At 38.7% G+C, this 16514-nt stretch overlaps 1 pseudogene; it reads right to left on the reverse strand.

Moving 5' to 3' along the window:
- Positions 1-2428: 2428 nt before the first annotated feature.
- On the reverse strand, positions 2429-2899 carry LOC122891645 (annotated as a pseudogene).
- Positions 2900-16514: the final 13615 nt, after the last annotated feature.

A 16514-nucleotide genomic window follows, 5' to 3' on the forward strand; every position in this document is an offset into this window, starting at 1 on the left:
GCTACACAAAAAAGGGAGCCAAAAGTTGTTTGACTCTTTACCCCATTTCAGCTAAGAATAGTATGAGAAAAAATCTGATGAAAACCAGGATAGCATTTTAGACTAGAATTCATTATGAAACTTATTTCTAAAGAAGATTAAAAAGGAAGTATCTGTGAATCCTAAACTCTGGAGCTTTGATTCCATGTTATGGTGAAATAAAGAAGCAATACATTATTCTAAAAAATGTGAAAGATTACATCATTCTTAAAAATGTGAAAGATTTAAAAAAGATTAAAAGATGATCTTTGAACGTACAGTCTCGGAAAGAACTTTAAAACAACCAGCACTCTTAAAATACAAAAAGCTATTTGTGTAATTAGTAAAAGCCAAGATGCTTGCTCTTGCTGTGCATAATTATTTGATCTGCAAAGAAATGGGATTCACTTTTGGTATATAAATAGCATAATTTTGTAAATGGCTCTTTAAGTGATAATATTTAACCAAGCTCTATGGGTATTTATTCACAGTATCTCATAGTATTTTCCAGTAATTTATCAAGAATGTTAACATTATCTTCCTGGGGTGCTCATCATCATGTTTGAGCACATATTATGGTCAAATGGTATATGGCTTGGAAAAAAAAACTACGCACAGTACTTTTTAAATGAATTTACCTATTTAATTCCAATGTCTTATAATCATATCTTATAAGAAGAGTGGGAAAGGATGGGAGAGAAATAAATTAAAGAAGTTCTGACCTACCTGATTGCCCCACCATTTGAAGACAAACTCCCCTGCTCAGTCTATGATGGTAGAGATAGAAGAAGAAAAGGAGTATAGAAATAGACAAAAATGAAGAAAGGTGTGTCCAAGTGAAGGAAGGAATTGAGGGGAAATGATAGGGAATAAACCAGGGAAGTTAGATGAGGAAAAGAGGAGCGATGAGGCCAGATGCTTGAGCCAGAGAATTAAGCTTTCACAAACGGCATGTCAGTTACAGCTGTTGTGTAACAATTAGGTTGCCTTCTATTCAGCACCTGTAGCTCATTCTGGGCAAATCTTGGCCTCTTTTGAGTCATGAACAACTTTGAGAATATGATGACAGCTATAAAATATAGATAGATCCTCTTTCTGGGCAGAATTGAGCTTGCCTGGAGAAAGACAACTATCATATGATCTCCCTGATATGAGGAAGTGGTGATGCAACATGGGGGCTTAAGTGGGTAGGAGAAGAATCCATGAAACAAGATGGGATAGGGAGGGAGACAAACCATAAGTGACTCTTAATCTCATGAAACAAACTGTGCGTTTTGGGGGGAGGGGGGTTGGGAGAAGGGGGGTAGTGTTATGGACATTGGGGAGGGTATGTGCTTTTGGGTAAATTGGAAGGGGAGGTGAACCATGAGAGACTATGGACTCTGAAAAACAATCTGAGGGGTTTGAAGTGGCGGGGGTGGGGGTGGGGTGGGAGGTTGGGGTACCAGGTGGTGGGTATTATAGAGGGCACGGCTTGCATGGAGCACTGGGTGTGGTGAAAAAATAATGAATACTGTTTTTCTGAAAATAAATAAATTGGAGAAAAAAAAAAGAATTGAGCTTGCCATTTCCTTCATGTTTTCTGAGGGTGTTCTATGATATTTGGTGTTCTATCCAAAATTGAGAAGTTTTAAGGTCTCACGTCAAGGTGCTCAGGTAGCTTCTCCCACACCAACATTATCCGGAACCACCGTGGCTTTACTTGGCTTCAGGATCCAACTATAACTGCTCCTCTTTCCCTTGTGATACTCCCCTCACATGAAATTTGTGGCAAGGTGAGCACTTGGCCAGAAAAGCTCAGCCTCCTCCCCTAGTTCCGGTAAAGGTGGTTATGTCTGTCCTGCCACAGGCCATGGCTGAAAGGTGGTGCTATTCACCCTCATTGGAAGAATTTAAGGAAGAAAGGAAGTGGAATCACCTGGCTGCGTATCTCAAGCCAGTCTGCAAACTCCACACAAGCTTCCACACAAGCTACCACACAGACGGCTGAAAGAGTTGAAAGTCTCGTAAGTTTGTGGGATGTCTTAGTTATTTGACGGAACTCAAACTTCATTTCAGAATTCAGACATTGTGAGTGGATGTGTATATGTAGAACAATAAAGTTAATTCATACATCAGGACCCCAAAAATGAAGGCAGCTTTTGTGGCCCAGCCCACACCACAAATCTAAACCCGATGCAGCCTGCCAGAAAAAACACTTGTTGGGGAAACCTAACACACACCAATCACAATTCTGCAACATAGTGTTAGTCAGCTTACCTGACCCTAGAAAATAGGACTTGTTTGCCTTATAGGAAAATCCCCAACCTCCTAGCCAGTCATGTCCTATTTCCATGTTGTCTCTTCTTTTTTTTTTTTTTTTTTTTAATCATGAAAAAACTGTATTTAGATTTAGCCAGCTGGACTCAGTTTAGATGATCCCAATTTTGTTGGCAACATCCAAAGCATCATAGTCAGGGGCCAGCCAAACGTATGCCTTCTTCTCTCCATCAGGCCTGATTAAAGTGTTGACCTTGGCTACATCAATGTCATAGAGCTTCTTCACAGCCTGTTTGATCTGGTGCTTGTTGGCCTTGACATCCACAATGAACACAAGTGTGTTGTTGTCTTCTATTTTCTTCATGGCTGACTCAGTAGTCAGGGGGAACTTGATGATGGCATAGTGGTCAAGCTTATTTCTCCTGGGGGTGCTCTTTCGAGGATATTTGAGTTACCTTCGGAGACGCAGAGTCTTGGGTCGTCGGAAGGTAGGTGATGTGCGGATCTTCTTTTTTTTGTGACTGTGGACGCCTTTCAGCACCCCTTTCTTGGCTTTCAAAGCCTTTGCTTTGGCTTCAGCTTTGGGAGGGGCAGGGGCTTCCTTCTTCGCTTTCGGCGCCATCTTCCCATGTTGCCTCTTCTAATGTTCCCTAAAACTCATGCTTGCCCAAACCCTCAGGAACAGTGTCCCAACTGCTTGTGGAACACTGGACTCCCACAATCTGTAGGTTGTTTTCCCTGGAATAAAGGACACCAAACTCATTACTGAATTGTTTTAGTTTTTTGTTTTGTTTTTTGGGTTTTTTTTTAATTAAAAATAAAAGTAAAGGGCGCCTGGGTAGCTCAGTGGGTTAAAGCCTCTGCCTTCAGCTCAGGTCATGATCCCAGGGTCCTGGCATCGAGTCCCACATCAGGCTCTCTGCTCTGCAGGGAGCCTGCTTCCTCCTCTCTCTCTCTCTCTCTCTCTGCCTACTTGTGATCTCTGTCTGTCAAATAAATAAATAAAATCTTTTAAAAAATAAATAAATAAAAGTAAATAAATTGCTTAGTTTTGTCATTTGGTGGGAGAGAGACAAAAGGGTAAGGGAGATGAGAGGTGGAGCAGGGAAGGGGAGGGAGAGATAAGAGGAAAACACTATTACTACATGCTATTCCTGTGCTTGAAGTACTTTCAGACCCTGAAATTTTAGTTACCTAGTCTTTTTTTATATAACTATTAAAGAAATGTATTTCAAAGCCACTTTGAAATTGTTTTTCAGACAGCCACATTTTTCCATCATCTGTTCTGTTGTTGCTGCTAATAAGCTTAACTGGTTACTTACAGAATGATAAATAGAAATGAAAAGTCAGGTTAATTTTCCCTGGAAAATATCTCTTACAGATGAAGTCAAGGATTTATAATCAGAACTATTATTTAAATAGTGAAAATTTAGAAATTGCCTAAAACATCTAACAACTGGTCTAGGCACGTAAGATGAAATGATACCAATCAACCATTTAAAAAAATCATGTTTTGGGGGTGCCTGGGTGGCTCCATTGATTAAGCTTATGCCTTCAGCCCAGGTTATGATCCTGGGATCCTGAGATTGAGCCCCATGTCAGGCTCCCTGCTCAGCGGGGACCCTGCTTCTCCCTCTCCAGCAGCTCTGCTTGTTTGTGCTCTTGCTTGCTCTCTCTCAAATACATGGATAAAATATTTTAAAAAGTAAATAAATAAATAAAAATCGAAAAAATTGAAAAGTAAAATGAAATAGCCATTGTGGAAAAGTATTTGGCAGCTTCTTACAAAGATTTACACCTACCCTATGACCCAGCAGTCCCACCACTAGAGAAATAAAAACCTATGCCTACAAAAAGACAAGAATGTTTATAGCAGATTTATTCACAGTAGCCTCCTCTCCCCAAAATTGGAAACAATCCAAATGCCCATCAATAGGAGAATGGATAAACAACTTTTGTTATAGCCATAGAAAATAATACTATATACCAATTTTGCTTAAAAAGAAACTACTGATAAACACAGTAACACTTATCAATTTTTTAAATATTATACTAAGGGAAGGAAGTAGGATTCAAAAGAGTTGATTCTATATGATTCCATTTATACAAAGCTCAAAAACAGCTAAAATTAGCCCACAATAATAGAAATCAGAATAGTGATTACCAGTAGGGTCAGTACACAGGTGGTATGTATACATGAGTAAAAATCCATCCATGTGTAAACCTAAAATTTGCATATTTTACTCTATGTAAATTTCATCTCAGTGATTATTTTAAAATCATGTTCTCAAGAATATTTAAAGACACAGGAATTTATCATATAAGGTTAAGTGCAAAAAGCGGGACATAAAACTGTGTCTTACGTATGATCCCAGATTGTTGAAAAATACATATGTATAGAAGAAAGACTAGGGCACATGTGCTGAATGGCAAGAATAATTAAATCTGCTATAATATTAGCATATATATGCTAATATAAATAATGTAAATCTGTTATAGTATTATATTATAAAGGAGCATGTTCATATTTTTTTAGGGAAAAGAAGTTTTTTAAGTATTCTGTAACTACCCTTTCCTCCCCATTTTCATTGCTCCAATCCTGGCTCTGCCTTCATTTCTAAATTATTATAGCAGACTCCTAACTGATGTCCCAGACTCAAGAGTTTATCTAGCCCAATCTGCTTCTCTGGGTATTTCTTCCTTTTTAAAAAATAGAATTCTATTTTTGTGTCATGCATGCAGTATTTTTTCTTCCCCTTTAGATTAAGATTTATTCTAATCCCTGCATAGACAATAAAAGGCCCACCCTTTATTTAACCCAAAGGCCCACCCTTTATTTAACCCATTCATCCAGGATTTTGTTATTACCATGACACTGAAACTGCTCTAGTCAAGGTCACCAACAATCTTCATGTTGCTAAATTCAAACATCCATTCTCAGTCCTCATCTTCCTTGACCCCCGTTTGATACAACTGATCATGTCCTAACCCTATGTCTCCCTCTGAGCCATGCTTTTCTCACTTGGACACTAGGTTCCTCAACCCACTCCCCAACTTCCCTCTGTCCTCCATTTCCCCATCTCTTCTGCTGATTTCTCTTCATCTTCCTGATCTCTCTATGTTGGAGCACTCCCCAGGTTCAGTCATGTTCAAATCTTGTTGATCTCATCTGGTCTTGTGGCTTTAACTACCAGTGAGACGTGATGATGACGCATAAGTACACAACTTCAGATCTGACCTCTGCCCTGAATCCCAGACTGTTTCCACTGTCCACCTCATAAGGCCACATAGATATCAATAGGCAAGTAAAATTTCAAAATCAAACATGTCTAACTTCTTAATCCCTTCTTTACCAATCCTGATTCTCCCCAGTCTTCTGCCTCCTAGTAAATATCTCATCTTCCTTCAAAATGTGTTCAGAACTTCAAGGAACTGGTGTTCTTTGAATATGCCAAGTGCATTCACCCTTAATGGCCTTTGTACTTGCTTTTTCCTATTCCTGAAACTCTTTGCCCAAATATGCTTCTGCCTTCCTCCCTCACTGCCTTCCTTTCTCTGCTCAAAGTTCACTTTATCCCTGAACACTCAGCATAACTCAACAACCTCCACATTGCACATCCCCCTTACCCTGTTTTATGTTTGTTTTTAACATGTATCATCCTCTGACATATTATGTGTTTGATTTACTCATCAACCTGCTTGTTTTTTTTTGTCTGCCCCCTAGAATGCAAGCTCTATAAGAACAGATACTTACTTTGTTAATTTATTTCCTATTCCCAGTTTCCAGACCATCGTAGGTACTCAATAATTGAGGTGCTCATTATCAGTACTAAATAATTATAGGATGAATGAATGAATGATGGAATTTCTATTCCCATAGCAGGACTCTGTGGGTGGCCTCCAAGGGAGTGACTGAGCAGTTATTTTGATGGAGGAAAAAACCCCAAATGTCAATGGCTATAAGCATTCTCTTAGTGAGTTTCCCCCCCTCACCCTGGGGTTCCTCTAATCTCTTACCTAGGGACTATAAACCTGGCTACCAGCGTTATGGAAGTTCAGCTCACAAAGGCGGTTGAAAGCTTTCAGTGTTCATTATGCAAACTGTTAATTAATTTCCCTGTGTTTATTAAGGTTCATTCATTTATTCCTTAGACAAATATTTACCAAATGACTATTAAAGCCAGGCACTGTTATAGGTACTTGAGATATATCGGTGACCACAACAGACTAAAATCTCTACCTTTTAAAGCTTATATTGAACTATGACAGGTGTTCTTGAGTCCAGAGAGTTCCTGTCCAGAAGATTAACCTCCTATTTCTACTAGGTATGGAGAGAAACAGTTCCTTGGTTGAGCTGATCAGGCACAGACTCTGGGGTTATATCTGCTCTGTATATGCATTTTCAGCAGGGTTGGGAAATCTGGCAACTCTCACTTTCAACCAATCCTTGTTTTCAGCCCCCTTCCTCTGATCTCATTCTACCCCTGCCCCTCCCCATCCTTCAGAGGTACTTGGTGCTGCTGCCTTCAATTCTTTAGCTTCTGTGGGTACAGTAACTCAAAACAGCTTCCTTCTTTTTCCTTCAGTTCTACTGAATTCAGTTAAGACTGATGTATCCCCATTCAACTTCCTAAATGCAATTTTCACCTTCTTTCTTATGTTTGTGTTTCCATAAGTGGGGTTTCCGGGCCTGGGAGAAATTCAATCCTCTGGAACCTGCCCCTGACTCCCCAAGACACACATGCCCAGTTAACATTGGGTTCAAACTTCCCATGTTATACTTTGTGTAGTCAGGAAAATAGGGAAAAGACAAGGACCTCTGATTCTTAATCTCATTTTAGTCCAGTAGCTGATGAGAAGAGGGATCTCACCTGTTCATCTGTTGTTTCACCTGTCCCTGGTGCATGGGTCTTGACTAAGCTACCAGGGCTCATTCCATCAGCTGGCTCATTCTCACTGAGATAACTGGGACACTCTCCTGACTTTGAGAATCACCACTGTCTGGAATTACTGCAGCCCAGGAGAAGCAGTGGAGAACAGATTAAAAATTAAGAATTAAGATTAAAATATGTCCACTAGAGTCTTACATTTAAGTTCTGCACTGAAACACCACTTACTTATTAATAAATGTTTGAAATAAATAGTTGAACCTTCCTCATGGGATTGTCATGAAAACCAAATGATCATGTATGGAAAAGCCTTAGCATAAGGTCTGGGACATAGTAATATGTGAAATCTAAAGAAAGATGTAGTTTTCCTTGTCCTTCAAATAGGTGCATGTAGTTATTAACTCAGATTTGAATCAGGCCAGAATTTATTCTGCTCTAATGAGACTGAATTGGTATGTTTGTGGTCTCTCCTGGATGGGGCTCAAAACTCCCTCCCTTATAAAATTTGCTCCCTACAACCTAGTTCAGATCTTCCAGAATGCCACAAAGCGGAGTCACATCATTTATGGCACTTGGAGTTAGGGAACTAATTCAGCATGCCACTTGAGAGTTCAAAAGACCCCGAACCTAGGCTAGAGCTGAGTAGAGATGTAATTAGTGTTCATTCTCAGGATCCACAGGCTCTCCTTCATGTCCTAGCCACCTCTGAAGTTAGCTTGGAACTATATGACTAGTGTAGGTTGATGGACTAGAAGCAGAAATGACTGTGTCAAGATGGTGGAGGAGTAGCAGACTGGAATGACATCAGGTCGCAGGAGTTCAGCTAGATAGTTATTAAACTATTATGAACACCTACAAACCCAACAGGAGATTGAAGAGAAGAGCAGCAATTCTAGGAACAGAAAATTGACCACTTTCTGCAAGGTAGGATGTACAGAGAAGTGAATCCGAAGCAACGGGAAGATAGACCACGGCTCCCCACAAGCAGTGGAGCAACAGAGCACAAAATCAGAACTTTTAGAAGTCTGCTCCACTGAGGGATATCGCTCCAGAGGCTAAGTGGGGGTGGAGCCTTCTCAGAGACAGTGTGCTCTCATGACCTGTGGGATCACTGAAAGATCAGGGGTGTCTGAGTGTTGCAGAGCTCCAAGGTTTTGGAGCGGGGAAGCCAACTACAGCAACAGACCTGAGGAATGAGCTCTCAGCTCGGGGGTTACCTTAAACTGTGATCCACAGCATAGTGGGGCCACTGCTCTTTTAGCAGGGTCCCCACAAGTGGCAGATCCAGGGAGACTCACCCTCCTCTGGAGGCAGAAATCTGCTGGGTTTGGAGACTCCAAATGGGGCTGTGGGTCAGAGATAGAAACGCTCAATCAAAGCCCAGGTGAGCACGGAGTGCAACAGGAGACCAGGGAAACGGGAGGGATTGAGTGCTTTTCTCTGAAGGTGCACTGAGGAGTGGGGCTCCCAGTTCTCAGGTCCTCCGAGCTGGAGATTGGGAGGCTGCCATTTTCATTCCCATTCTCCAGAGCTCTACAGAAAGCATTCAGGGAACAAGAACTCCCAAGAGAGAAGGTGAGCAGATTTCTGAGCCTGGCACCTGGCAAGGATGGTGCAGTTCTGCCTCGGGCAAAGACTTCTGATACTCACTACAACAGACAGCTCCTGCAGAAGATCAGAAAGAACATCCAGCCAAGACCAAGTTCACTGATCAAGGAAAACAGCAAAATTCCAGAGATAGGGGAAAGAAATGCATGGAATTCATGGCTTTCTCCCCATGACCCTATAGCCTTGCAAAGTTAAATTAAATTTTTTTAATTTTTTTTTCTTCTAATTTTTTTAACTTTCCCTCTTTCCTCTTTTAATATTTTTAACTAGTTTATCTTAATAATAACTTTCTTTAAAAGATCTTTTAAAACCTTCATTATTATAGTCATATTTCATCCTTCATTGCATTTAACCTTATTTTTGGTATACATATAGAATTTCTTTTTTCAAAAAAATTTTGGGATACAATTTCTCTTAATACATCAAAATATGCCCTAAATCTAGCACAGGGTTTTGTTAAGTCTCCAGCTGGAGCACATTCTCTACCCTCCACCGTTTTGGTTTTTTTTTTTTTTCTTTTTTCTTCTTTCTTTTTCCAACCAACTTATCTTATCAATTCCTTTCTTAGTATTTTTTTTAATTTTCATCTTTACAGTCATATTCTATCCCTTTATCATGTTTACCCTTATTTTATATATATATATATATATATATATATATATATGTTTTTCTTTCTTTAATATTTTGGGAGGTAGTTTCTTCTAAGAGACCAAAATAGAACCAAAATCAAGTGGGTAGCTCTGTTCTATTCACCTACTTGAATAGAACTCTGTTCTACCAAAAATATATATATAAGGAAGGACACTATATCATACTCAAAGGGTCTGTCCAACAAGAAGATCTAACGATTTTAAATATCTGTGCCCCTAACATGGGAGTAGCCAAATTTATAAATCAATTAATAACAAAATCAAAGAAACACATCAACAATAATATAATAATAGTAGGGGACTTTATCAACCCCCCTCACTGAAATGTACAGCTCATCCATGCAAAATATCAACAAGGAAATAAAGGCCTTAAATGACACACTGGACCAGATGGACATCACAGATATATTCAGAACATTCCATCCCAAAGCAACAGAGTACACATTCTTCTCTAGTGCACATGGAACATTCTCCAGAATAGATCACATGCTGGGTCACAAATCAGGTCTCAACTGGAACCAAAAAATTGGGGTCATTCCCTACATATTTTCAGACCATAATGCTCTGAACTCAATCACAAGAGGAAAGTTGCAAAGATCTCAAATACATGGAAGCTAAAGAGTATCTTAATAAAGAATGAATGGGTCAACCAGGAATTTAAAGAAGAATTGAAAACTTCATGGAAATAAATGATAATAAAAACACAACTGTTTAAAATCTGTGGGACACAGCAAAGGCAGTACTGAGAGGAAAGTATATAGTGATCCAAGCCTTTCTCAAGGAACAAGGAGGTCTCAAGTATACCACCTAACCCTACACCTAAAGGAGCTGGAGAAAGAACAGCATAGAAAGACTAAATCGCGCAGGAGAACAGAAATAATAAAAATCAGAGCAGAAATCAAAGAAATAGAAGCCAAAAGAACAGTAGAACAAATCAATGAAACTAGGAGCTGGCTCTTTGAAAGAATTAATAAGATTGTTAAACCCCTGGGCAGACTTATCAAAAAGAAAAGAGGGAGGACCCAAATAAATAAAACCATGAATGATAGAGGAGAGATCACAACCAACACCAAAGAAATACAATTATAAAAACATAATATGAGCAAGTATACACCAGCAAACTCGATAATCTGGAAGAAATGGATGTATTCCACTACTAAAACTGAACCAGGAAGAAATAGAAAACCTGAACAGACCCATAACCAGTAAGGAGATTGAAGCAGTCATCAAAAATCTCCCAACAAACAAGAGCCCAGGGCCAGACAGCTTCCCAGGGGAATTCTACCAAGCATTTAAAGAAGAATTAACTCCTAGTCCCCTGAAACTGTTCCAAAAAATAGAAATGGAAGGAAAACTGCCAAATGCATTTTATGAGGCCAGCATTACCTTGATCCCAAAACCAGACAATGCCCCATCAAAAAAGAGAATCACAGACCAATATCCTTGATGAACACAAACGCTAAAATTCTCACCAAAATACTAGCCAATAGGATCCAACAGTACATTAAAAGGATTATTCATCATAACAAAGTGGGATTTATTCCTGGGCTGCAAGATTGGCTCAACATCCACAAACCAATCAATGTGATACAATACATTAGTAAAAGAAAGAACAAGAACCATATGATACTCTCAACAGATGCTGAAAAAACATTTGACAAAGTACTGGATCCTTTCTTGATCAAAACTTTTCAAAGTGTAGGGATAAAGAGTTCATCCTCAATATCATCAAGCCATCTATGAAAAACCCACAGCAAATATCATTCTCAATGGGGAAAAACTGAGAGCTTTTCCCCTAAAAACAGGAAAACAGCAGGGATGTCCACTATCACCACTGCTATTCAACATAGTATTAGAAGTCCTAGCCTCAGCAATCAGACAACAAAAAGAAATTAAAGTCATCCAAATCATCAGAGAAGAAGTCAAACTCTCACTCTTTGCAGATAATAGGATACTTTATGTGGAAAACCCAAAAGACCCCACTCCAAAACTGTTAGAACGTTACAGGAATTCAGTAAAGTGTCAGGATATAAAATCAATGTACAGAAACCAGTTGCATTTCTATACACCAAGAGCAAGACAGAAGAAAGAAAAATTAAGGAGTTAAGCCCATTTACAATTGTACCCCAAAACCATAAGATACCTAGGAATAAACCTAACCAAAGAGGCAAAGAATCTGTACTCAGAAAACTATCAAGTACTCATGAAAGAAATTGAGGAAGACGCAAAGAAATGGAAAAACCTTCCATGCTCATCGATTGGAAGAACAAATATTGTGAAAATGTCTATGCTACCTAAAGCAATCTACACATTTAATGCAATCCTATCAAAATACCATCCATTTTTTTCCAAAGAAATGGAACAAATAATCCTAAAATTTATATGGAACCAGAAAAGAACCTGAATAGCTGGAGGAAAAATTTTGAAAAAGAAAACCAAAGTTGGTGGCATCACAATTCCAGACTTCAAACTTTATTACAAAGCTGTTATTATCAAGACAGTATGGTTCTGGTACAAAAACAGACACATAGATCAATGGAACAGAACAGATAGCCCAGAAATAGACCCTCAACTCTATGGTCAACTAATCTTCAACAAATCAGGAAAGAATGTCCAATGGAAATGGTGTTGGGAAATTTGGACGGCCATATGCAGAAAAATGAAACTGGGCCATTTCCTTACACCACACACAAAAATAGACTCCAAATGGATGAAAGACCTTAATGTGAGATAGGAATCCATCAAAATCCTAGTGGGAACACAGGCAGCAAGCTCTTCAACCTCAGCCACAGTAAATTCTTCCTAGAAACATCGCCAAAGGCAAAGGAAGCAAGGGCAAAGATGAACTATTAGGACTTCATCAAGATCAAAAGTTTGGCACAGCAAAGGAAACAGTCAACAAAACCAAAAGACAACTGACAGAATGGGAGAATATATTTGCAAACGACATATCAGATAAAGGGTTAGTGTCCAAAATCTATAAAGAACTTCTCAAACTCAACACCCAAAGAACAAATAATCCACTCAAGAAATGGGCAGAGAACACGAACAGACATTTCTGCAAAGAAGACATCCAGATGATCAACAGACACATGAAAAAATGCTCCACATCACTTGACATCAGGGAAATACAAATCAAAACCACAATGAGATACCACCTCATACCAGTCAGAATGGCTAAAATTAACAAGTCAGGAAATGACAGATGTTGGAGAGCATGCGGAGAAAGGAGAACCCTCTTACACTGCTGGTGGGAATGCAATCTGGTGTAACCACTTTGGAAAACAGTATCGAGATTCATCAAAAAGTTGAGCTACCCTATGACCCAGGAATCACACTACTGGGTATTTACCCTAATGATACAAAAGTAGTGATCTGAAGGGGCACGTGCACCTAAATGTTTATGGCAGCAATGTCCACAATAATCAAACTATAGAAAAACCTAGATGTCCATCAACAGATGAATGAATAAAGAAGATGTGATATATGTATATACAATGGAATACTATGCAGCCACCAAAAGGAATAAACTCTTGTTATTTGCAACGATGTGGATGGAACTAGAGGGTATTATGCTAAGCGAAATAAGTCAGTCAGAGAAAGATAATTATGATATGATCTCCCTAATACGGGGAATTTGAGAGGCAGAATGGGAGGTTTCGGGGGTAGGGAAGGAAAAAATAAAACAAGATGAGATCAGGAGGGAGAAAAACCATAAGAGACTCTTAATCTCAAAAAACAAACTGAGGGTTTCTGGGAGGAGGGGGGTATGAAGAGGGTGGCTGGATTATGGATCTTGAGGAGGGTAGGTGCTATGGGGAGTGCTGTGAAGTGGTAAGCCTGACGATTCACAGACCTCTACCCCTAGGGCAAATAATACATTATATGTTAATAAAAATAAGTAATAAAATAAAATAAAAAACTTTTAAAAAAAGAAAAGAAATGAAATGACAGTGACGTTTCCAAGTGAGGTGGTAAATAGCCAATGTGCCTTCCTTCCCCTTTGCATGGTGATAACAGAGGTCATATGTTCCAAATGGTGAACTGTAAGATGTGAGTGGAGAAAAAGACAAATCCTAGATACCTGAGTGACTGTTTGAAACAAGCTTCCAGGCCACCCACCTAAACCCACACTTGATTAGCAACATCAGAGAGAAATCAACATTTGCTGTATTAAGCCGCTGAGATTTGAGGTTTATTACCACACTATCTCGAGAGAGATAAATCTGTTCAAGAGAATTTGTGTAAATAAAATTAAAAAGGACTTCGTCGTCCATTAATGACAGTCTACTTAGTTTAGGTGAAGACACTAGAAAAGCTCGTGGGGGGGGGTGCTGGGGATGTCTTTTTTAGTGTCTGTTCAACAGTATTGGAGAATCAGCATGGAAGTGAAAAGTTTCCTGGCTACCATCTGGCCATCTGGGGGAAGACAAAAATCCTGAGAATTGAGGCTGGCATTTGAGGCCACTTTTCTCCTGGGAGCATTTGTTAATTATAACAAAGCCAGTGCTTGATAGTTGAGCAGTTTGAGGGCTTGGTATAAACCCACAGTAATGCACAGCAGTGTGGGTTGAGACCCTGATGTGCAATAATCTAGGAATGAAGTTGAAATGAGAGTAAAAGAGCCTTCATGCTGCCTGTAGCCCAGCTTTGAGTCATCTGGGTGGCCCAGAAGATCTCAGATTTCACAACTGGAAACTCTCTGGGCTCTTGGAAAAAAACAAACAAAAATCCTTTCTGGACAGAGAAAGGAAAAAAGGCATTATTTTAAACCTAAAATCATTTCTACAAACAATTTTTCTTTTTTTCCCCCAAGATTTATTTATTTATTCATTTTAGAGAGGGAGCAAGAGCAAGCATGATTGGGGGAAGGGCAGAGGGAGAAGGAGAGAAAATCTCAAGCAGACGTCCGGCTGAGTGTGAAGCCCTAGGTGATCCCATGACCCCAAGATCATGACCTAAGCTGAAACCAATAGCCAGACACTTAACCAACAGAGCCACCCAGGAGCCCCTCTACAAATAATTTTTTTTCTTTTTTTTAATTAATTAATTTATTTATTTTTTGTTTATTTGACAGACAGAGATCACAAGTAGGCAGAGAGGCAGGCAGAGAGAGAGAGAGGAGGAAGCAGGCTCCCCGCTGAGCAGAGAGCCTGATGCAGGGCTTGATCCCAGGATTCTGGAATCATGACCTGAGCCGAAGGCAGAGGCTTTAACCCACTGAGCCACCCAGGCGCCCCCAAATAATTTTTCAAATACAATTTTGGATACAGAGAAAACCAAATACAGACCAAGATAAGATAATTTGAACAAGAATCAGCAAAACCCACAGAAAATAGAAACAGAATTACATGGTCTCCAGATATTGGCACTGAACAGACTTCAAAATAATTAGCTTACTGTGTTCCAGGAAATAAAATACAGGATTGAAAATTTCAGCAGAGAACTAGAAATATTTCTTAAAAGACATAGTAGAACTTTGAAAGAATCAACAAAATTCTCAAACTGAAAATACAGTAACCGAAATGAACAACACAACAGATTTCTTTTTACCAGATTAGACCTTGCTCAAGAGAGTAATAAAGAACTTTAAAAAATCAGAAGATATCCAGAATGACACAGAAAGAGGAAAAAGTTTAGAAAATATAGAAAACGTAGAAGAGATATGGAAAACACTCCCACGTCCTGTCCAGCATCCATTTAGCTGGACTCTTCGAAATTGCACACAGGTGAAGCAAAAGCAGTATCAGAAGAGAAAACAGCTGAAAATTTTTCCAAAACCAATGTAAGACATTGATCACAGACTGCAAATAAAATTAAATAGATTTGGCGGGGAAGAGAAAGAGAAAGAATTACTTTTTTAAAAGTAAAAAATGACTCCAAGATTCCTAGCTCCAGCAAAGAGTGATGTGACTAGCTGAGAAAAGAAACAGAGACAGAAGAACAGGTGTGTTGGGGTCAGAAGGAGGCAGTGCGAAAGAGAACCAGTACATTTCAGTTCTTACCTATTGAACTTCACATCCACACAGGGATAACAAATGTGTCTTGATTTCTTGAATAATTTTTTTAGTCATATTTAGGAGTCTTCCAAGAGTTGCATTCTTTACAAAAAGTCAAACGTTTCTTGTTTCAAGAATCCAATACTTCAGGCTTTCCCATCCCTTCTGCTGAATTTATGGTTTGTTTCCTGGGTTGACCTACAAATGGATATTTGCAGCAAAATATACATGGACTGAAAACTGCATCTGTCTGGTGTTCGAATGTAATAATCTGTGTGATGCAACCTTTGCAGAACTCATCACAACAAAATAATGTGTTTTCATTTTCAACACAATGATCCAGGGCTCCATTCTTTTTTCTTTTTTTAATATTAGAAGGGCTAGTTACAGGCACCTTGAATGCTTTGATTTCTCAAAATGTGGGATTTCTGCATATGACATTGACTCTAAGTGATGGAGCAAATACGGCTTTGTATTGCAATCTTCAATATTAATAATAATAATAATAATCCTCAAGGATTATCATGAGTTTTTTAAAAGTTATTTGACTTTATTAATAGAAGAAAAAATAAAACACTAGCTACTGTAAATTTCTCTCTTTTTTTTTAACTTAGAAAACAACACAACCTTCACAACAAATTCTATGGCTGATGGATGAGAAATATATAGCATGCTTTCTTTTCAACTGAAAAGTTCCCAGAAAGTTTACAGGATGGTAATGATGATAATAGTTAATATTTATTGATCACTTTCTACATGCCAGGAACTGTCGTATGTACATGCATTCACTCATTAAACAGATTTAAAGATATAAGATAACATAAATTATATACCAATGATATACAGGATATTACTTACTAGAGAGTCAGACAATTCTTTTTTTCTCACAAAATTACCCTTTTGCAACTCTGCTGATACAACTAGCAACAAGAAATGTACCTGGTAGAACTTACAAAAAACACTTTATAATGAACTACAAATAAATCTATAATTTTTCTTTGACATTATATTTTTCTTTTGAAAGTAGAAACAAAATTTTCAAAACCAATGAACAAGAAAACAATTTTATTTTCAAGTAGTATCTTACATGC

Source organism: Neovison vison, chromosome 12 (genome assembly GCF_020171115.1).
Source record: "Neovison vison isolate M4711 chromosome 12, ASM_NN_V1, whole genome shotgun sequence".
NCBI classification, from domain to species: Eukaryota; Metazoa; Chordata; class Mammalia; order Carnivora; family Mustelidae; genus Neogale; species Neogale vison.